The sequence below is a fragment of the Pleurodeles waltl genome, chromosome 7, assembly GCF_031143425.1.
Source record: "Pleurodeles waltl isolate 20211129_DDA chromosome 7, aPleWal1.hap1.20221129, whole genome shotgun sequence".
In the NCBI taxonomy this organism is placed as follows: Eukaryota; Metazoa; Chordata; class Amphibia; order Caudata; family Salamandridae; genus Pleurodeles; species Pleurodeles waltl.
Genome location: NC_090446.1, coordinates 1,294,662,494 through 1,294,686,941, shown reverse-complemented (window position 1 = coordinate 1,294,686,941; position 24,448 = coordinate 1,294,662,494).

Here is a 24,448-nt window from a genome sequence, read left to right as displayed (position 1 = left end):
CCGGCGCGTGCGGATGTGTGCGGCTTGCAGGCCGGGCCGCGTTTCACCTCCTCGCGGCCCGGGTAAGGTGAGTTTTCTCCTTTGTCGGCTACCGGTTCTTTGTGTAGCCGTGTGCGTCTCCGGGCCCCCGCGGCCGCGTGTTCTTTTCCTTTTCGGCTCTGTGTGGTGGGCCGGGCCGCGTGTTTCCTCCTCCGCTGCCCGGAAGAGGTAAGGTGCTGCTCCTTCCGCGAGGGAGGTGCTGCGTGTCCCTTCAGACGCCTTTGTAGTTGTGCGGGGGGGGTGAGTACCTCTCCTGGCTCCCGGGGTGCGGGGGGGGCCCAATGTCTTGTCCGTGCGTCTCTGCTGCCTGGTTGACCGCCTCCCCAGGGACACAGATGGCTCGATGTGTCGGCTGCGGGTTGAAGCGGATAGGGTGGCCGCTGCGGGCTTCCGGAGCCTGATTTGCCGGTAGGGATGGATACCGGTGGGTCCCCTCTGACGGTGCCCGGGGCGAGGGTCGCGTCGCTCCGATGAGCGGTCCCATCGTTGTTTTCTTTGTGCTGTATGGCGGCCTCAAGTCGGAGGGTCGCGTCGCTCTGATAGAGCGGTCCCCTCGGGTGGTCCTCGGTCTTGTTGGCTGCGTCGAGCGGTCCCCTCGTTGTTTTCTTTGTGCTGTCTGCGTCGTGTCGATGGTCGTCTGGTCGTTTCCTCCCCTAGGCTGCCCGGTCACCTGTGTTAACCACGGTGCTGGGCAGCCCCTCTTTAAGGGAATTTGCTGTGCCCCGGGGGCGACCCCCCCCCTCCTTGCCTGGGTTCAAAAAATGCGCCTCTTTCTATTGGCTGCTGTTTCATGTATTCCCCCCCTCTCTTCCGCTTCCGCCCGACGTTGCCCCTACGATGGGGCCGGAAGGGTGGGGGGGGGTTGCTGCCAAAAAAGGGGGGGGTGCTTCCGCCCTCCCCGAAACCTATGTTTACTGCGACCGAAGATTTCGGTGCGATGCTTCTGCTCGGGGCCGCGGTGGGGTTTCCGCTCCGGCCACCTGAGCTCTCGTTGGTCGCGGGCCTTCGCCCCATCCCCTTACACCTTGCTGCTTCCATCAGACAGCATTGATAGCCCCCCCAGCCCTCAGGGGTCAGTCCAGAGAGTCCCTCCTCCCTATCTGTAAACCAGATCCAGCCTGCATGTCGCCCCCCATACACCTTACTCTGGTGCCATCACCCAACATTAGTAGCCCCTCAGGAGACAGTCAAAGAAAGGGTAGCCAGCCCACCAGGGCGTCACTGCCAGTCTGATGGGGCACCGGGCCCCACCACTCCCCTTCCATCGCTGTAAATGAGGTGTGAAAACAGGCTGTAAGGCACCAAGCAAACAAAGGTCATGATTCCAGGCGACCTTCAGGGCCCAGCGTTTCAGCCCTCCCACCCCCAGTACAGCCAGCTCCGTTCTGCAGAGTCTTGCCCCGATAACCTTGAATAGTACAGTTTTCCTTTCGTTTATATTAATGTGGTGGATGCGTGAGAGTGTATTACAAACATTTTTCAGAGAAATGTTGTGTTTATGTGTCATACAACATTCATAAAAAAGTTTCTTTGAGATGAAAACAAGACTTCACGTATGACAATGGGAGGGTGTCACAGAGAACATTTTCAGCTACATTACCGAGCAGCTGCTATATTACAATATTGAAAACACAGGTCACAATCCCTGAATAGCAGATGTAAATAGATTTAGAATTTGGAGTGTGCCTGTGCACTGCCAGTGACCTGGCCAAAGAGGACCTGAAAGAGTTCAAACTGGATCATAAATTCAAAGCTGTTCATAACAGGGGCCCTCAAAATACGTTTGGCCCAGATTCCCCCAAATCCTTAAAATGTCCCTGGTGAGGCGGGTTTAAATACAACTGCGTTAGAGATATGCGTCCTGCCGTACTCTCGCACTGTAGTCCAATGAGGGCACTTGGATGAACCAAGGGTGCCGTCAGTACCTCGAGTCTGCCAGGAAGACAAGGCATCTCAAGGACTGAAGCGGTGAGATCTTAGGGTAGCTTTCAGTAAATGTCTTGTCCACTGTATCATTTATGTAATTTCCAAATTACTGCCATCTGACATTACTGGCTACCTCACAGTTCCACACTGCGCTGGCCACGCTACGACCACATAGGCAGCTATGTACCATGTCAGCGACTAAACTCTCCAGAAGACCACCTAACTGCCTGGTGACCGAACTGCTTCTGAAATACCGGAATGTCTTCAGTGCACCCCATTACACTGCCTACCTGCCTGTCCTGTTCTCGCAGCCACTTGACACTACTCGCTATGTGACAGGACAGTCCACAGTACCACCTGACTTCTTGTTGGTACACAGCTGTGTATTATAGCTCTGACCTCGTGAAAACCACTGGATTGCCCTGTTGACATATCTGAATATCTATTGTCCACCCAGCTGTCCTGTCCACCCAACCACCTGACACTACTAGCTATCACACAGTACTATCCACGCTACCACCAGATGCTGTGCCCCCTGACTGTCCTTTCACCTCATTATTGTGGAAAAGAACTTGACTATTGTCTCTGACTGTACTGTAACCTCTGCTCTACACCTGTGTGCTGTCTGAATGCTCTGTTCATCTGATTGCACTGTCCCGCACGCTGCGTGAACTTTACTGTTCCTGACTGTACTGCACACCTGTCTGCTGCCTGCTCTGAGAATCTGGCTGCACTGTCCAGCAGATTTTGTGAACTGTACTGTCCCTGAGTGTGCTGTACACTTGTTTGCTGTCTTACTGTTCTGTTCATCTGACTGTACTGTCCAGCAGACTCCATGAACTGTACTGTACTCCTGTCTGCTTCCTGAATGCTCTGTTCATCTGACTGCACTGTACAATAGTTAACTTGTCTACTGGTGCATTTTATGATACTGTACAAGTTCAGGATATTCTCTGAGAGTCAAATTAATACACTGCATAAGAGCGAAATACATTTGATAGGACTGCCACACATATCCGAACCTGCAAATGAACCTGGATAAAGTAGGTTTTAATGTTCCATCTTTTTGTTTTGTGTTCTGACATATTTTTTATTTTTTTGTCTTTGGTTAGTATTTTGCATGACATTTGATAAGGGCAGTGTTTTTTTAGTGTAATGTTTTAAAGATAAATAATAACACTTCTGTTATTACTGTGACTAACACTTTTTCATGTTTTTTCTTTGTAGGCCACTAGACTACCCTCTAAATGTATTTGGATTCTGACTTTATACATTATGTTTTGTATTTGTTATTGTGTAATTATAAGTATTTGCATAATGGAATAATGCTACCAAAAATTATTTAAAAGATTTGTAAACACTCTTACACTCATAAAACAGAACTACTATGGGTCATGCCTGTCACCCAGTACTGTATCAACCCACAGCAATAAACTACCCATCACCAACTGAACAGACACAGAATTACTGAAGAGATCGGCCACATACCACTGGCTAACAGAGGCCTCTAAGTTAGTCCACCACTAAGTGCAGGTCCCAAGATGCTTCATGCTATGACCACTTCTTTGACATCCCACAAGGACAATCAGGTATGGGAGGATATTAACAAATTGCATGCCAGCAGATTTCTCTATTTAACCTACCCAACCTGCAATAGGTCTCTCATTGGCTTGAGTAAGAACTATTGGCATTGTAAATTCATAACTGGACTTTTCTTGCCAAATAAATTGGTCACTCCTGCCTCATAATTTCATCTTTTCCTGCCATACAGTATAATTCCAATGGCCTGCATATAACTAAAGCACTTCCGTTTATCTTCTTCTTCTATCTGTAGCAAAAAATGAAAATGTTGCCATTTAGCACCCTAATTTAAATCTGCCATGCTAATTCCAATAGAATACCACTTTCAGCACCCCACCATCGGAGTTGCTGGCTGGCTAACATAATTCTCCGAGAAAGATACAAGACAACCACGGAGGAGAAATAAACTAGAAGACTAGACTACACCAAGCGTATTCAAACAGTCATTGTGTAATAAGGATGTTAAGTTGGCCTGAATCATGATCATAACTGTAATAAGGAGAGACTATTAAAACATATAGAATTATCATATAAATCTTTAGCAGAAAGAAAACCTTTGGTCTTAAACTGTAATGCTCAAAACAGCCCCTATATGGCACCATAACAAAAAACTCATTTGTAAGAAACATGGTTATGTAATCATATTGTTAGACCCTAGAGGGCAAAACCCCTTGAAAAAATAAACAGGAGAAAGTAATGCCGTGTAACTGCATACTTAGCCCAGTATTTCGCAAAGTGTGTGCTGTGGCACCCCGGTGCGCCGTGTCTAGCATACAGTGAAAATTGACTCGTAGCATGAGGGGAAGCATGCTTATTAGGTCATTTATAACAGTGTGATTACCATCTTTATGGTCTCGTTGAGTCCCCACCAGAAAATAAATTGAGACCAATATGTGTTGTTTTTCCATTATGGCTGATAGTGCCAATTATATTACCCGGACTTCAACATCCAAATATTTCAAGTGTTTTGTTTGTCACGCCAACCTGTGTCACCTAGAATATCTTTGGATCCTATGTTTAACTTCTGCTTTGTGTCTGTTAAGCTTGTACCCCCAAATATATTGAGTATGTGTCCATAAGGGCACTGATAAAAGGAATGTCATTTCTGGTAACTATTAAGATATTGTTGGCATGGACGGAAATCTCAACTAGTATCTTTTTAACTGTATACAGAAAATAGTGTAACTGTTTTTGGTATTGACTCTCATTAGTTTCTAGTGCAAGAGGGAATAATAAGACACAAGGTGAACAACCTTGTCTTGTATCATAAAGGTTGAAGGAGTCAGATATCATTTCACCTGTTCTATCTGTAGTTCGAGGTACTGTATGTAGAGCCATAATCTTCTTGATTTTTACCTATTTTATACTTATAGAGAATTACTTATTTTGAGAAGGTCTAGGAGAATTTGTAGAAAGTCCTCTCTACTTCAAGGGTAACTGTGACCGTTGTTGAAGAGGTAGTTTTAGCTTTCTTTATTATATGGCATAGAAGCCTTGTGTTGTTGTTTGACATGCAATTTTTCATGAAGCCTACTTTTGCTAGTTCTAGCTGTTGTTAGTATTTTGCATAATTTTTACAATCTTGGTCTGTAATTTTTTGCAAAGTTAAGGTCCTTCCCTTTTTTTGGGATAGTACCACAAATATTGCTTCAGGGGATGTATTCTATTCACCTGTATTTATAAGTTCATGGTGTTGGAGTGTAGCTCTTATAATCAAAATTAACATGAAAAGTTTATGAACTAATGCATAATAATGCCACATAGAAAACGTATTAATGTGTTTTACTAAACGTGAGTCTGAAAATGTGCCCACGGGGATTGGCCATCAATATATACGGGGACTAATAAAATTGACTAAAATGGAGTTGTTGATGCAAAAATGTATGATTTTGTATTAGTATTAAGAGCTATACATTAAGGTTTTGCTCATTAATTCACTAGGCCTTAGCTAGCATGAGTCGGGGCCTAGCTGCCCGGTTTCATATTAAATGTGCTTTTCTAACGTGCAGTGTGCTGACTTGCTGAAGGACATGTAATCGTATTTTTCCAGAAACTAGAAGATGAGTGTAACTGCAGTAGATCCGTTCTCATGAAATTCAACTTGCTCAAGGAAACATTCTTGCTGAATGCAACAGTGTAGACTCGTTACAGGTACAAGGTCGCCTAAACCGGTATAGACAATGGAACTACTGACTGGAGATGCTAGAGGACCACGAGAAGATGAAATCATACCGGACATTCTACCCGGTGGAGACATCAATCACAAGAACCAATAAACTACGTGAGAACTGTTATGAGGTGACAATTTTGATGGTACCACTGGAAACCCATTGGATGGAGATAGTGGGGTGCCAAACCTACCCAATTAGAAATTAGGGGACTGTACAGCAGAAAAGGGATAAAAACCTTTGACACGAGGAGCTAGGGGGGAGATGCCATTGCGAACTCTTGCTATTACCCAGACACTTTGTCACTCTGCCTAGAGACTTTGCTGTTTGACTCTTCAAACCATCCTCACACTTATCTTGCCCGTTCTATACTTCTTCTCCTTATGAGGGTAGTGTTCCTACTTACCCCGTCTTGCTAAACTTTGCTGTGTTTCCTGACTGATGGCGAATCAACTGATGTCCTGAGGACGAAGACTGACTCTGTATGCTGACCCATTACGGAGGGTAACTAAATGATGATGAAATTGTAATTGTCTGTTTGCCTTTCCTTTCTAGGTACCAACTGCTTTCTTTTGACAGAGAACATAGTTAGATTTTTTCTAAATTCGTGTTACCAAAATTATTTTGCATGAAGCCCAACATGCCAATGCTAATTCGAGGTTAGTTAAGGAGTTCACTAAATGGACGCAAATAGACAAATGACTGAAACAGTGCTTTGTTGAATAATGCACTAATGGTACTCTGCTAAGGTTAACCTATGTTGACGTCGTGTTATGTTCTAATATTCATGATCTTTGCTTTGATGAAGCCTTATTCGATTTGCCATATTATAACAATGCTGATGTGTTTCATGGTTTTGAGACTAATAAACTTACTGGTAGAATTGTAATCAATAGGGAATAAACGTCATAAAATCGTACTAAACTGGTGTGGTTATTCATGACTGAAAGGTCATGGTGGTTTCCGAGTCTTATTAATGTCATTGATTAATCTAATTGATTTGTTATGGTGACTATTGATGACGTTATTGACTTATTGATTGACATGTTGATTAGTGATCTCGTCTTAAGGTGTCTTCAATCAGGGTCAAAACATTCATTGGCCTAAAACGAGTCCCGAGTGAATAAATTATCTAGTGAAGGACGCGTTAGCAGATCTGGTAGCAGAGGACGGTTTGGCCCTTTGGGGGCCCTAGGACGAGGGACCATTGTTTAAAAGTGTTTTCGAAATAATGCAAATTGGAGGTATGATGTGTCTCTAAGTCCCAAATGACTTTCCCGGAATCTTGGAGTTTGCCTAAGTGAGTTGGGTATGTTCTCGGCATTCTAGCATGTGTGAAATAGAATTTGCGCTTGCTCAGCTTATGTATATTGCAGGTGATTTGTGAAGTTTGTGTGAATTTAGGCCTGGTAATGTTTGAATAGGAGTGGGCGTACTCTGCAGTATGAGAGTAGGGAAGTTGGCGAACTTCATGTGAGTGTGGCGCTTTGTGCTAAAAAAATTGTCCACATGGTTGTTGGTGATGTACGGACCCAGCGTGGTCTAAGACTCTGGAGTATATTGATAAGTGTATGAGACACTTGGTGTATGTTGTAATTTGTGCGGTTTAATAGGTCAATCGGGCGTGGTTGACGAGTCGAGTTTGAGTCAAATGTGTGAATGCAACCTTCGATGGAGATTTGGCAAGTTCTAAAGTGCACTAGAATGAACCATTGACAAGTCGAGAGTAGGATTTGCGGGTCGAATTCTGCTTGCGAGTGCGGGAGCTGAGAAGGAGAGAGTAGCGGCCGAGGCTTCAAGTGAAATCTCTGCAAAGTTCTGAAGCGATTGTGTTACCCTTCCTGTAGTAAACCGGCAAATTCGAGTTTATTGTTGAAGTGCTCGCAATATATTGCATTAGTTTCTGTGTGAGGAAGACAAGACGCAAGACTTTGTCAGCCGCAATGTGTGTGAGTGTGACGTCATTGGAGCCGCGCTGGGATAGGCCAGTTGCCGATAGAGGTCATGCATGGATTGGCAGCCATCCGTGAGAGACAATTGGTTGAGAAGGTAGGCGAAGAGTGTTCTGGGAATTAAAGTCACTTCCTGATTAGATTCTAAACAAAATAAAAGACGCAAAAATGAAGTTTTTCAAGGCTCTAAAGAGTGCTTGGAGGGGAGATACATACATTACAGCGAGTGTGGGGGAGCCTACACCGCCAGAGGATACTCCGGCTTATACCGTAATGGAGGAGAAGGGAGTCGCGCCATGTCTTTGGCTAAAGCAGTGGTGCAAAATGACAGAAAAAGAGGGATGTTTGCCGTTTCTGGAGTACGGAACGTTAAATATAAGGATTTTGGAAAATTTGCGGAGGGTGTTAAGTGAGCAAAAACCACCTCCGAGACCAGCTCAGTTTGAGGCATTAGCGATTTGGGATTTAATGGCCATACAAACAAAGGCAGCAGAAATTTGTGAGAAGAGTGAGAAGAGCAGAAAAGACTCTAGCGGAGGCTAGATGGGATAGCGAGACTAAGATGTGGAGAAGGGGAATAGTAGACAGAGTTAGGATGTTTCCGGCAATAACACAAGAAGATGAGACACAGGGGAAAAAGGCCACTTGTAAGACAGACAAGGGCTCTAGTAAACAGAAGGAGACTCAGAAGTCTTGGGCAGATGCAGATGATTCAGATGATGAGGAGTTTCTTAATCAGTTGTTACATGACCGCCCACCACCATATGCCGCGAATGATAATGGACCGAGTACTAGTGCGGGTCCTGAAGATCCAACACAAAATAAGGGAATCACTGATACAGTACAGACAAGTAATACAGTTCCGATACAGAATGGTGTCAGTGTAGCCACTGCACCAGACATGCAGATACAGTTGCAGCCACCACCAATTCAGAGGCTCTATCCTGATGTCCCAGTATTAGAAACTACTACGAGTTTGATGGTGCCGTCTGATCCAGTATGCACGAGAGCAAAGTTAGTGCCGATTGAGCCAACTCCACAATTGCTGCCCTAGCCACAACAACAGGTGGTTCCGAATTACACTTCGGTCGCAGGACCGCAGTCAGTAGCCACAGCACCCATGATGGATCAAGCTATGGGAGTTAATGCTCAACAGGGTTTGGGAATTGGACAGACACCAGCTGCTATATCATTGCCAATTACTGTTGGTCCGCCAGTACCGCTGTATGCGCAAGCTAAGCCTAGCGTATGTGACCAGGAAGTAATGACCCAAGAGGTGATAAGAGGAGGGTTCACAGGAAACTTGCACGGAATGACACAGGGGGGACAGACAGCCGAAAGGTCTAGATCCTTGTTGGATTTCAGTCCAATTGGGGTTCCTTTAGAGACAATGAGGCAAGCAGGATTGGGTACACTAACCCCACAGGTGATGAGTGCAAATATGTCACAGACATCAATGATGCAGTCTGGAAATGTCTTGTTGCAAGGCTTAACAGCGCAACAGTTGAATGAGTGGTTAGACAAGCTCAACACTCAGCAGACTACTTCAGTGACCGCAGAGAGATCAGAAAGAAAGGAATACCTGAATTTTGTGAGGTTGGGTGTGAAAGCCACAGAATTAGTAGAAGGAACAATGGGGGTGAACAGACTGGAGTCATACACGGAAGCAGAATAGAGGTATCTGTGCCCCAAAATAACCAAAGAAGTGAGCAGGGTACATCAGAGGTTGGCAAACCTAGCGGACAAATACGGTATAGACTTAGACAAGACTAAGCATTTGAATAGGAGCTATAGGTTAGACTTTGAACCTAAAGATTTTGATCACATGAGATCCACTGGAATGAAGGCACATCTTAAAGAGATATTGCAGAATGCTCAAATTTGGGGAGCATTAGAGAAGGGGGAAGGCAGATGGGCAAAGAAGAGAGATAAAGAGAAAGATGATTGCCCGGAACCGAAGCAGGCGAAAGCTGCACCAGACACGGGGACAATCAAAATGTTACCAATGAGAGAAACAGCTGGAGGGGTTCTAGTCCATGTACCGTGGTCTAGGGGTGACATCCTGTCATTCACAAATGATTATCCCAGGTTGAGGGAAAAGTCAATAGAGTGGTATCAGCAGACAGACAGGGTTGTGAAGCTTGCGAATTGTCTTTGGGAAGACTTGAATACCCTGTTTGAGATCATAGTCCCATCTGACTTATGGCTTGAGTGCAAGAGGGGTGTGGATTGGCCGACAGAGAAACCGTCAAGGGACAAGATTACTGGAGCACCGTCTTCTGAAGTGCTGAGGTGTTACCATAAGGTGATTGAGTTTTTGAAGCAGAAAGTGTCGCCGAAAGTGACTGATTGGCAGAAAATTGATTGAACGTCACAGGAGGGCAGAGAGTCGATACATGCTTACTATGAGAGGTTGTTGAAGGCATTCAAACATTACAGTGGCTCTGAGGTCATAGAATCGAAATACATGAATCACCTTGTGTTCAGGTTTGTTGAAGGGCTGAGACCAGAGATTAGCCAGATGATTAAGAATCATTTGATCTGTTGACAAGCAAAGCCGATTGATGAAGTGCTGCAGTATGCGAAATACTGTAGCGATGAGATTGAATTGTGCCACCATGCCCTCTCCTGACCTGCTCTTCAGCTTGTGGCCCTTCCCCAGCTTTGATGGTGCCGCAGTTGTCTTGCCACTATCCCCTTTGGTTTTTGCTGAGCCCTTGGTGGCTGGTACTTTCGGCTTCTCCCTCCGGGATGTGGGCACCTTTTTCACCTTGGCAGGTGGCGGAATGTCCTTGCCCTCGCTACGTGGCACACTGGCAGCCCTGATGGGTGGCACACTCCATGACCCTGCAGTTGCTGCCACCACTGTGCCTGGGGATTTGGTGGCTGAGGTGCTGGGCTGGGACCTGGAAAGCCTGACCCTAGGGGAAAGACGGTGGGGGGAGGTGTAGGGAAGAGGTCAATGTTAGCCAGGAAGAGTTTTTTAGACACACTGGGACGGGAAGATGGAGGGGGTTTGGGAGTGGTGGTAGAGGTAGTGGTTGTAGGAGGTATTCTTCTGCTGAATTAGGGTGACGGTGCATGGGCTGGAGGCTGTTGTGAGGTGGATGGCTGTTGGGTGGGTGTGTGCCTGCGTTTGTGTACTTTGGGAGGAGGGCTCACAGACACACTGGGGATGTGTGAATGGTAGTGGGGGTGGTGAGTGCACGTGAGCAGTGTGTGGTGATGGGCATGCTGGTGATGGAGGCAGTGGCTGAGGATGTAGTGCATGCAGGTGTGAGTGGAAATGAGACAGGGAGGGAGGAGGAAGACATGGAAGAGGGGGACACAGTGGAGGCAGTGGATGTTGCTGTGTGTGCATGGGGATGGTGCTTGTGTGAGTGCCTGTGGGATGTGTGGTGCTTATGTTTGCCTGAGCCACTCTTGTGTGTTGATGAGTATGCATGCTTGGCTGATGGTGTGCTTGGGATAGGATGAGGTACAGTGGATTGGGTCTGGGTGGAGGAAGTTGGAGGGGGAAGGCTGGACACAGGGACAAAGGCTGCCATCAGTGCTGAGGCCAGAGCCTGAAATGCTCTCTGTTGGGCTGCCTGCCTAGAATGAATGCCCTCCAGGTATGCATTTGTTTGTTGCAAATGCCTCTCTACATCCTGGATGGCATTCACAATGGTAGATTGCCCAACAGTGAGGGATCTCAGGAGGTCAATAGCCTCCTCACTGAGGGCAGCAGGGCTGACTGGGGCAGGGCCCGAGGAGCCTGGGGTTAAGGAGATGCCCACCCTCCTGGGTGAGCGGGCACGGGACACACGCTGAGGAGCTGCTGGGAGGGTGGTGCTGGTGGGGGGGGCGGCTGTACCTGTTGATGCGGTGGGCACAGAGGTGCCTGCCACCACAAGGGAGCTCCCATCAGAGGAGGAGTCGCTGTCACTGCTGTCTGCTCCTGTTCCCGCTGTGGAGCTCCCCTCACCCTCCGTCCCATTGGTGGCTTCAGACTCCATTGTTTCACACTCCAGGGCTAAGTGGGTTGCAGCTTCCTCCTGCTCCGGTGCCAATGCTCCTCCGCCTGATGATGCTATTGCACACAAGAACAGGGAGACCACAAAAAGGGGGTGAAAGACAGAAGAAAGACATGTTCGGTGCATGCAACACCACTACCATTGGTGGACACAACACACAGGGAGCAGCCCTCTGCACTATGCCATGCACTAACACTTCCTAGAAATTTCAGCTGACCATGGGGTACGAGGCCTAAGACCAATTGCTGGACACCTGGAAGTCACAGGAGCCTGACTAGGTGTAGATGGCTCTTACCACTGGTGGGGTTGGGGTGCCACATAGCCTGCCTTACAAGGGACCTTTCCAACCAACTTTGCCCTGGCCTAGGGGAACCCACTGCCCACCTCCCCCACCCAGACACCTCGTTATGCGCCAGCTGAATGAGAGTGTACTCACCCCCTTGTGGCTGCTGTGATGCCCTCATGCGCCTATCCAACTCCGGATAGGCCACCCCCAGGATCCGGAACATCAGGGGGTTCATGGTGCGACGGGCACCCCTCCCACGTTGGGAGGCCATCCGCAGCTGGGACTCTTCTTGCTCCAGCAGCGCAGGTCCTCCCATCTTTTACGGCAGTGGGTGCTCTGTCTGTGGTAGACCCCCAGGGTCCGGGCGTCCTTGGCGATGGCACGCCAAATACCCTTCTTCTGGTTGGCGCTGACCTAGAGGAATGCTACAGGGGCAAAGGAAATTATTACCCGTCCGGACTGTCATACTCATTGACCCCCAGTTCCCACCCTTGCCCTGATGCACATACACTCCCCATCCGCACATGCAGGCCTCAGCCCCCCCCATGTATCTTCCATCCACGCCACTCAAAACAGGCATTACTCATGCAGCATGCTCACAGTGTACTCACCTGTTTGTCTGGAGGACCGTACAGTTGCGTGTACTGGGGGAGGACTCCATCCACTAGTTTCTCCAACTCCTCCGAAGTGAAGGCAGGGGCCCTTTCCCCAGACACATGAGCCATTGTCACTTCTAGACTGAGGTCACAGCAGCACTTGCAGTGTAGGTCCTCTCCTGTTGAAGGTCATGTATCAGGTAAGTGAACAGACAGAAAATGGCGGTCACGTCCGCGTCGGTGCGTACCGTCACCGCCGACATACATCTTCATTGGCTCCTGGAACCCATAGGGCCCAATGTTAACCAATGCAGAATTACGCCGCGGTCTTCGACCGCCCACCACGACAGTGTACAACGCCAGCGCAGTTACCTCATATCCCCTTGTCCCACCTTACAGGTCAGGCAGCCGCCATTTCAGGAGGCCACATGGGATGGATGTTAACTGCGTCACACCTATCTAGGCCGGAAACATAGACAGATACCAGCACATTGCGGATTAATAACGTTTCTGAAAATAAGACATTGTGATACCTCAGTGTTGGATGACTCTCTGCTCGCTGTTCTCCTCCATAGGGCACGTCCGTTGCGGCAGCTGATGAGATGCCGGCATCCCTGGTGGACCTGTTGACAATGGAAGAGAGACACATCCTGGTCACACACAGACTTGATCGTGCAACAATCCAAGAACTGTGTGCCCAGTTGGAGCCGGAACTGATGTCAGCTATCTGCCATCCCACAGGAATCCTCCCTCTAGTGCAGGTCCTGTCTATACTCCATTTCCTGGCCAGTGGGGCTTTTCAAACAACAGTGGCCATGGCATCAGGGATGTCCCAGCCAATGTTCTCTAACGTGTTGTCCAGAGTCTTGTCTGCCCTGCTGAAACACATGTGCAGCTACATCGTTTTCCCTCAGGTGGAGGATTTGCCCAACATCATTGGTGCCACTGATAGTACACATGTGGCATTTGTACCCCCCCGCAGAATTGGACAGGTGTACAGAAACCGGAAGAGCTACCATTCTATGAATGTGCAGATGTTGTGTTTGGCAGACCAGTACATCTCCCATGTCAATGCCAAGTATCCTGGCTCTGCGCATGACCCTTACATTTTGAGGAATAGCAGCATCCCTTATTTGATGGTCCAACTCCAGAGGCACCGTGTGTGGCTAATAGGTGAGGCCAAGGTCCCAATACAGTTGACATAGGTTTCTGGGTATGGGGCTGTCCCTAAGGGTTAGTGTGTGTCTAACAGTTGTCCCTCGACATTTGCATGTGACTCTGGTTATCCCAACCTGTCATGGCTACTGACCCCAGTGAGGAATCCCAGGACAAGGGCAGAGCAACGCTACAATGAGGCACATGGGCAAACTACGAGGGTGATCGAACGCACCTTCGGCCTGCTGAATGCCAGATTCTGGGGCCTCCATCTGACTCACTATACTACTCACCGAAGAAGGTGTGCCAGATAATCGTGGCCTGCTGTATGCTGCACAACCTGGCTTTGCAACACCAGGTGCCTTTTCTGCAGGAGGATGGGCCACATGTTGGCAGCTGTGGAGCCTGTGGACAGTGAAGAAGAGGAGGCAGAAAAAGAGGATATTGACAACCGAAACATCATCATGCAATACTTCCAGTGAGACACAGGTAAAAAGATGCCACTGCTTCCCACATCTCAGTCTATTGTTGGAACTAGAATAAGTGTGTCATTTTCATTTGGTGTATGGACCCTGACTTGTCACTTTGACTTTCCATTTCACAGATTTGGGTCCCATTTTGTGCCCTCTGCTATGTTTACTGCTGGCCTGCAGCTGTGTTACATTGGTATGTGAACAGGTAAATTGACATTGCTATATTCCATAGTTATTGCAATTACACATTTGTGAAAGCACAGACTGGATACAGATTGTTTTGTGATTGAAGTGTGTTTATTCCTGTGCTAAGTGGAGGGGTTGTAAAATGGGCTGGGGGGATGGTGGAGGAATGCCCATGACAGAGTCCAGTATATTTGTTTCACAGGTGCATTGTCCAAAGGGGCATAGGAAGTAGAGCAATGGCAGTTTAAGGATGGACAGGGTGACATAGTAGGACAGAAGGGTGACATTCAGGGGGGTCTCATTTCCTGTTGGGGGTCTTGGCAATGTTCTCTGTCTGGATCCTGGATATAAGGGACCGTTTGCGGGGTGGTTCTCCATCTGCAGGGGGTGGGGTCTGGTATCCTGTTGTTCCTGTGGCGGTGCCTTCTGTCCACTAGCGCCGGCGGACGTGGAGGGCTGTTCATCATCCAGGCTAGTGTCAGGGACCCCTTGTTGTGCCACTGTGTCCCTCCTGGTGTTGGCCAGGTCTGCCAGCACCCCTGCAATGGTGACCAGGGTGGTGTTAATGGACTTCAAGTCCTCCCTGATCCCAAGGTAGTGTTCCTCCTGGTCTCCTGAAACTTGGCCAGTACTGTTGACATCATCTCCTGGGAATGATGGTAAGCTCCCACGATGTTTGAGAGTGCCTCGTGGAGAGTGGGTTTCTGGGCCTATCCTACCCCTGTCGCACAGCAGTCCTCCCAGTTTCCCTGTTATCCTGTGCCTCTGTCCCCTGAATCGTGTGCCCACTGACACTGCCCCCAGGTCCCTGATTTTCTTGGGTTGGTGGGTTTGCCTGGGTTCCCTGTAGTGGTGGACAGACTGCTGATTGACGTGTCCTGGCGACAGAGGGATGGGCCCGCTGGGTGGGTGCTGTGCTAGAGTTTCCTGAGGGGGGAGGCTATGTGGTGGCTTGTGACCGTGTCAGGGGAACTGACTGTCCCGAGGTCCCAGATGGGCCGGGCTGGTCATCTTGATCCAGTTGTGCAGAACTGCTGTCATCACTGTGGGCCTCTTCTGTGGGGGGACTGGATATGTCTGGCACCTCCTGTCCAGTGACATTGGGTAGGGGTCCTGTTGGGGTGTAAATGCATAATTATTGTATCTGTGTGTGCCATTGTGTGCAATGGGTGGTTGACCCTCTACTCCAGTGCTTATATTATTGGCTTGGTCCTTGTGTGATTGGTGATTTTGGGGCATGAGTGAGTCTCTGTAGTGGACATGCTTGGGTGATGGGTGTCCATGCATTGGTGTCACATGCAGGGCTTGGTTTTGGGATGTGTGGGTTGTGTTGGTGGGGTATCTGTGGGTTGTTGGGGTGATGGGTGTGAGGGTAAGGGTGGGAGTATGTGATGGCATGCAGGTGGGGTGGGGGGATAAGGTAGTAAAGATTTGCCTTACTAGAGTCCAGTCCTCCTGCTACTCCTGGGAGGCCCTCAGGATGCAGTATTGCCAAGACTTGCTCCTCCCATGTTGTTAGTTGTGGGGGAGGAGGTGGGGTTCCACCGCCAGTCCTCTGTACAGCAATCTGGTGTCTGGAGACCACCGAACGCACCTTCCCCCGTAGGTCGTTCCACCTCTTTCTGATGTCATCCCTAGTTCTTGGATGCTGTCCCACTCCGTTGACCCTGTCGACAATTCTGTGCCATAGCTCCATCTTCCTTGCAATGGAGGTCTGCTGCACCTGTGATCTGAATAGCTGTGGCTCTACCCGGATGATTTCCTCCACCATGACCCTGAGGTCCTCCTCAGAAAACCTGGGGTGTCGTTGAGGTGCCATGATGTGGTGTGGGTGATGTGTGAGGTTGTGTCTGTTGTGATGTGTGAGGGGGTGTGTTAGTGTGTGTTGTTTGAGGTGCGTGGATGTTGTGTAAGTGATGGTGTTGTGTGTCTGTGGATGCTGGTGTTGTTTTAGGTAGTGTCTCTCTCTGGCGTGCTTTCAAAATTCTGGTAGTAAGGGTTTGTGGGTGATGTGGGTGTGTGCTTTATATTGGATTGGGTGTGTGTATGTGTATCAGGTGTGTGTATTTCGAATTGTCCAATGTGGTTGTGTTTTGTAGATGTGTGTGTATTTTGAGCGCAGCAGTGTGTACCACCAATGGATTACCGTGGTTGAAAGACCGCTGCGTTGATTCGTGGGTCGTGATACTGTGGCCATATACCTGTTGGCGTGACGGTGTCAGTTTTTTTTATCGCCAGTTTATCACTGACCTTTGGTGTGGCGGACTTGTGTGGGTGTCTCTATTGTGGCGGATTCCGGGCTGTGGGTCGTAATACCTGTAGCGGAATTCCGCTGCAGCAGCGGTATGTTGGCGGTCTTCTGCACGGCGGTAAGTGGGATTTACCGCCAGGGTTGTAATGAGGGCCTTTGTGTCTTGGTGAACTAGTCAAGAGGAGAAACAAGGCAGTGGGGCCACTCTCCTGACTGGCCTTGTGGATCTTGACATCCCTCAATAGTAAGTCTGGTTTGGTGGTCTTGGAATCTGGATTGGACCACCAACAAACATTTGTTATTGCAAGGGGCAGCACCCCAGGTATAGGCATAGGGAGCCTCCGGGAAGTGTCAGCATCTCTGGACTTCGGTGAAGTGGCTGGGATGACCTCCTAGACTCAAAACTATTTTCTTGTGGCTTGTTGTTCCTGTGTAGGGCCCGATGGCCAACGTGACAGAGTACCTGACATTGCGAGTGGTACCTGCAGATGCAGGGAAGAAACTGCTCTGTTCTAAGGGATATCTTTCCTGGTTTTAGATGAGCTGGACAGTTCTCCAAGGATTTTGGGGAGGGTGTTCAGCTCTTTGTGAAGCTAGCCCCAGCAACTAATGAAGTGCAAGCAGCCGGCAGGGTTTTGTGCCACTCTTCGGTGCAGGTCTTCAGATCTAGCTCTCTTCGGTCCTTCTTCTTTCTTCCGCGGTTCCCATAGTCGAGTCTTGATCTGCTTTCCTGGTGTAAGGGGGCCACCTAAATACTTAATTTAGGGATTTTAAGGGGAGTTAAGGGGAGCTACTTACTCTTTGGGACACTACACCCCCTCGATGACCACTTCCCATGGGGAGTGAGCATAAACCTGTCCACAATTTCCTAATTCCACCACACACAAGATGATGGAATTCTCCTTTTCGTGTTCACTTCAGGTGGCTCAGGTTAGGGGTGTGTCCAGCCTGGCAGTGCAACTCACCTCCTATCTGTAATGGTGCCAAACAGGCCTCATGGCAGGGGGGGTTGCCTCTGGAAAGTTGGGTTTGCATAACAATGGTGGCAACGAATTGGCCTTGTGATGCAGATTTACTAACCATCTTGTTGGCAGAGGTGATAACAACTCCTGCCAGAGCATGTATTGTTTTCTGACCTTAGAGAGTGAAGCTTTCACCTCCAGGGGGTCAGAAACTAATCTGTGGTGGCAGGCTGATCGATACTAGTCAGCCAGCACACTAGAGGGCTAGTAGGTTTAATCTAAGGTGCTCTCTGAGTGCATGGCATAATAAATCCAAACGTGGCATCAGTATAGATTTATTAAGACAAGGTGTTTGATACCAAACACCATTATTTTCCTTACAGCCATCATAAGGCTGGGTCTCTCCTGATGACCAGTGTCCAGTACATGTTCCAAGATTGCTACCCGGGCAATTGTAATATGTAGTAATAGAACTAGACATCACAGGGGCATATCTGCTCATGCAGACACACCCTCACATGTATTATAAGGTTCCGTGTCTTATGGCTCTTAAGGCCTGCTGTAGGGGTGACTTGCAAATAATATACGCACTGACTTTGGCATGACACACGAGTGTGCCATGTAGTGTTTTTCACTCTGGACTTGCACCCTGACACTCAGTCTATGATTGCAGGCTGTGTGAAATTTGTGTGTGGAACACTTAGGGTGGCATAAGAGATGCTGCAGCCCTTGGGGACTCTCTTTAAAACCAATGCCCTAGGTAGCAGGGGTACCATTTACTAGGGACTTACAGGAGTGCTACAGTCATTTGCCAGTTGTGTTACATTTAGACATACCTTATTTCAAGGGAAGGGGCACTGGCACTGAGGTCTAGTTAGCTGGCTTTGGTGCACTGTCAGAGTCAAAAACCAGCATCAAGTAGTACTGAAGGGGGCAAAAAGTGGGGGGACATCTGAAAAGAAGTCTAGTTTTGTACACACCTACTAAGGGGCATCCAAGTTGCCCTGCAAGACTTTTTCCTTAGAAAACTGACCATAAATGCTCAGAAATCCCAGGACAACATTCTAAATCATAGTTTCTTTTGACCAGTTATCCATATGTTCCACTTCCCGTTCTAGATGAAGCACTGCGGTAGCAGCTCAGTCAAGGACGTTTTCACATGATGAGATAGCGTGACCTGTAACACTGCTTTAGTTTCCAAACTCTGAATTTTCTATCCTTTTGTATGTCCTCATTTCTTCAAACATTTGTTCCATTCAAGCGACCTTCCCTGGAAACCGAAGCTGTGGCCTTCATCTCTAGCATCTGGTCGTAGAAAAGGGATTCACATCATAATCATGGTGTCCAGCCAGAGCTCTGCATCCCTCTCAGTGACCTCAGAGTCAATCCTCATAAGAACAGAGAGTATTACAAAAAAGTATTTATTTTCATTCTTTCCCTTTTCTTTATTGTATTTTGGAGGCATGATGTAGTGTCAGTAAATGCACCGTAAACACTGTTCATCTTCTGACCATGGAGCATTGTACCCTGCTTCCTTCTAAGAAGCTCCTCTACCTTCTTAGCCCCTCAAACAAACTGTGGCTACAGCTGTGAAGCAGGTGGGCTATAGCAACCCTCCAGAGCTTGGTTGCTTTCAAAGCACCCTCTGAATGCCCCTGCTAGGTGCTCTCTCAATGGCCACCCTAGAGCCACAGAGCGTGAAAGTCCCCTTGCCACAGTTATCACTATGTTTCCCACAGGGCTTCGCCAGGCAATTCACTACCTCTCTGCATCACTCAGTGGCTCTGAAGAAGCAGTTCCGATTAGATGTTGATCCAAAGGGTGCCATCTTGAATCCTAGAGGCTGCAATGGAAGACAAGATGGGTCTGGCCTCTCCAACTAGTGGCATGTTTTGGATAGTAAGGTTGTTCTAATAAGAAGTAATAGAACTAGACATCACTAGATGATGTTTGAGTGCAGGGTCAATAAGAGCCCTAGACCCTACTCCAGCTTCCTGACGTCCTGGCTGTAGCTTTCACCATCGGCACTACCCTTCTACCACCTCTAAGTCTGATGTCCACTTGAATGTGTGGCGCCCCACTAATTTTCCTGCACCCCTGAGCGTCTAATATTTATGAGACGACCTATAATGCCTCTGTAAGGGAGCAAGAAACATGAAATATAAAAGTATAAAACTAAAGGATTTCCTGGAGGGAATATAGTATTCATTCGCTGGTTGATATTTGAAGATTTAACAGCATTTGAAATATATCTTCAGAAAATTACTTAATAGAAAAAATATAATTGAAGTGTGTCTTTTTTAGGAGAACCTCAGGCTAGAGTGCTCCCTTGTCAGGCCCTCTTTCGAGCACGATATCCACAGGAGCGCCTATTTGCAACCCACTGTGTAGCACCGAGCTTCAACAACATCAATCAAATACGTCACTACTGAAATTTCACACAAAAGGGGTAATAACCTTTAGAAGTCAGTGAAAGACTCCTTGTGGTAACGGACTGAAATGAAGACAAAGGGTAGTTTTACGGTCATTAACTAGAAATAGACTTATTTTAACCACTATGAAGTTCTGTAGCATGAAATGAAAACGATGAGTCTCAGACGAGACGTACATTGCTGGAGAAGAGGGGCAGGAGGGAGACAGGCAAATAATAACCACATTTGAAACGAGTGGGTGCAAAGCAGTGCGGGATAGACGAGTGTTAAACGGGGCCTTCAAGCGTCGGGTGTAAATCGAGTTTATATAAGCGCCAGCATGAGGCCTCTTACTGAAAGATTGGGTGTCTAAGGTGTGTAAAGTTACATAAACTGTTGCAAATAGTTCAGGCGACGCCAAGGCCAGCAGCAGTAGACAGACAGACCGCACTGTTAGAGGGCTCAGAGGTAGCATTTTTATTGGAGGAGCTGCTTATCGCTAGAGAGAGATTGTTGAGGCAGCTTGTAATATGTATGTTATATTACCAGGAATTCTGCCGCATTCCTAAACAGGATATCCAGGTGACAGGTGTGTCTAGGGCAGAGATCTCCACGCCACCTTCTATCAAGCCCCGCCTTGAACCAAATGTTTTCATGTCGGGCCCCCCTTCACAACTTTACGGTCAGACAGGTAGTGTGGAAGGAGGGACTGAGGCTTCAAACGTTACATTACAGCTTGAGAAAGAGAGGCAATATGCAAAAGTCGATAATTATCATCTTTCTGCTTTGTAACAAAAAACGCAAAACAGAAACTTCGAACGAGATGTCAGTGCTTTCTAGCACCCCTGAACAACTAGCAAAGCAAGCAGAGGCAGCGCTGGCACATACAAGTCCAGTTTTTAAAGTTAAGGAATGTGCGCACCTCTCTACTGTTAAGTCTCCAGGGAGGGCAAGATATGAGGATTGTTAAAGGTGAGCTCGTTGAAACCAACTGAAATGAAGCGTTTAGGAGGGCGGGGAAGGTTTCCAGAGCACCCGAGCCCACTGGAGCGGAAGGGGGGTACGTTCTTGGTTTGGAGGCCGGTGAGTCCATGGACATTGAGACCCTCCAAAAGAAGGTGAAATGAGATGCAGGCATGATGCTCTCAGCCTCATTGCAGCAGAGGACTTCTGGAGGACTAAAGGGCAGATCTCAGAGCTGCTTTGCTTTTCCAAGTGCTTTCTAATTTGTAACATTTTTATGTGTTTTCAATTCTTTATTAACAAACTATTGTAAACACAGCCCTTGGCAAAGAACCACAGTTGCGATCTGCTGCTCCTGTCCACACCGCAGCGGCTTTGAGGTTTGCTTCTTTCCTGCGTTTTTCATATCCGAAGTCTGTTGGTATTTTTTTACGATTATTAATATATTTGCCTCAATATGGGAGATCCGTCCCCGCTGTGACAAGGTGAGCCGATGAGCTGGAGCAAGCTCCTTTCTACTCCCTTGTCCCCTCCCTGTGCCCTGGTCTGGGGCCCCGGCAGGCAGTGTCCTCTTGATATTTGTAAAATATCACTTTGAAGCCCCCTCTGCGCTCTGCACTGGGGGCTATGCGGCACCGAGCAGACAGGGGCTTCTCTTTCTTTGTAAATCACATTGAATCCACATCCCCTTACACCTTGCTGCTTCCATCAGACAGCATTGAGAGCCCCCCCAGCCCTCAGGGGTCAGTCCAGAGAGTCCCTTCTCCCTATCTGTAAACCAGATCCAGCCTGCATGTCGCCCCCCATACACCTTACTCTGGTGCCATCACCCAACATTAATAGCCCCTCAGGAGACAGTCAAAGAAAGGGTAGCCAGCCCACCAGGGCGTCACTGCCAGTCTGATGGGGCAACGGGCCCCACCACTCCCCTCCATCGCTGTAAATGAGGTGTGAAAACAGGCTGTAAGGCACCAAGCAAACAAAGGCCATGATTCCAGGCGACCTTCAGGGCCCAGCGTTTCAGCCCTTCCACCCCCAGTACAGCCAGCTCCGTTCTGCAGAGTCTTGCCCCGATAACCTTGAATAGTACAGTTTTCCTTTCATTTATATTAATGTGGTTGATGCGTGAGAGTGTACTACAAACATTTTTCAGAGAAATGTTGTGTTTATGTGTCATACAACATTCATAAAAAAGTTTCTTTGAGATGAAAACAAGACTTCACGTATGACAATGGGAGGGTGTCACAGAGAACATTTTCAGCTACATTACCGAGCAGCTGCTATATTACAATATTGAAAACACAGGTCAAAAGACCTGGCCAAAAAGGGCCTGAAAGAGTTCAAACTGGTTCATAAATTCAAAGCTGTTCATAACAGGGGCCCTCAAAATACGTTTGGCCCAGATTCCCCCAAATCCTTAAAATGTCCCTGGTGAGGCGGGTTTAAATACACCTGCGCTACAGATATGCGTCCTGCCGTACTCTCGCACTGTAGTCCAATGAGGGCACTTGGATGAACCAAGGGTGCCGTCAGTACCTCGAGTCTGTCAGGAAGACAAGGCATCTCAAGGACTGGAGCGGTGAGATCTTAGGGTAGCTTTCAGTAAATGTCTTGTCCACTGTATCATTTATGTAATTTCCAAATTACTGCCACCTGACATTAATGGCTACCTCACAGTTCCACACTGCGCTGGCCACGCTACGACCACATAGGCAGCTATGTACCATTTCAGTGACTAAACTCTCCAGAAGACCACCTAACTGCCTGGTGACCGAACTGCTTCTGAAATACCGGAATGTCTTCAGTGCACCCCATTACACTACCTACCTGCCTGTCCTGTTCTCGCAGCCACTTGACACTACTCGCTATGTGACAGGACAGTCCACAGTACCACCTGACTTCTTGTTGGTACACAGCTGTGTATTATAGCTCTGACCTCGTGAAAACCACTGGATTGCCCTGTTGACATATCTGAATATCTAGTGTCCACCCAGCTGTCCTGTTCACCCAACCACCTGACACTACTAGCTATCACACAGTACTATCCACGCTACCACCAGATGCTGTGCCCCCTGACTGTCCTTTCACCTCATTATTGTGGAACAGAACTTGGCTATTGTCTCTGACTGTACTGTAACCTCTGCTCTACACCTGTGTGCTGTCTGAATGCTCTGTTCATCTGATTGCACTGTCCCGCACGCTGCGTGAACTTTACTGTTCCTGACTGTACTGCACACCTGTCTGCTGCCTGCTCTGAGAATCTGGCTGCACGGTCCAGCAGATTTTGTGAACTGTACTGTCCCTGAGTGTGCTGTACACTTGTCTGCTGTCTTACTGTTCTGTTCATCTGACTGTACTGTCCAGCAGACTCCATGAACTGTACTGTACTCCTGTCTGCTTCCTGAATGCTCTGTTCATCTGACTGCACTGTGCAATAGTTAAGCTGTCTACTGGTGCATTTTATGATACTGTACAAGGTCAGGATATTCTCTGAGAGTCAAATGAATACACTGCATAAGAGCGAAACACGTTTGAAAGGACTGCCACACATATCCGAACCTGCAAATGAACCTGGATAAAGTAGGTTTTAATGTTCCATCTTTTTATTTTGTGTTCTGAGATATTTTTTATTTTTTTGTCTTTGGTTATTATTTTGCATGACATTTGATAAGGGCAGTGTTTTTTTAGTGTAATGTTTTAAAGATAAATAATAACACTTCTGTTCTTACTGTGACAACCACTTTTTCATGTTTTTTCTTTGTAGGCACGTTAGACTACCCTCTAAATGTATTTGGATTCTGACTTTATACATTATGGGGGTGATTCTAACCTTGGCGGGAACCGCCATGGGGCCGCCATGCGGCCGCAATAACGCAGCCCCCATTCCAACATTCCCGCTCGGCCGGCGGGCGCTAACCATGTTAGCGCCCGCCGGCCCAGCGGGAATGAGGCCGCAACACAGGAGCCGGCTCCTAATGGAGCCGGCGGTGTTGCGGCCGTGCGACGGGTGCAGTTGCACCCGTCGCACTTTTCACTGTCTGCCATGCCTGTTGGCAGTGCTTCCGTCATTCTTGCCCTGGCGGTCCAAGACCGCCAGGGTCAGAATGACCCCCTATGTTTTGTATTTGTTATTGTGTAATTATAAGTATTTGCATAATGGAATAATGCTACCAAAAATTATTTAAAAGATTTGTAGACACTCTTACACTCATAAGACAGAACTACTATGGGTCATGCCTGTCACCCAGTACTGTATCAACCCACAGCAATAAACTACCCATCACCAACTGAACAGACACAGAATTACTGAAGAGATCTGCCACATACCACTGGCTAACAGAGGCCTCTAAGTTAGTCCACCACTAAGTGCAGGTCCCAAGAAGCTTCATGCTATGACCACTTCTTTGACATCCCACAAGGACAATCAGGTATGGGAGGATATCAACAAATTGCATGCCAGCAGATTTCTCTATTTAACCTACC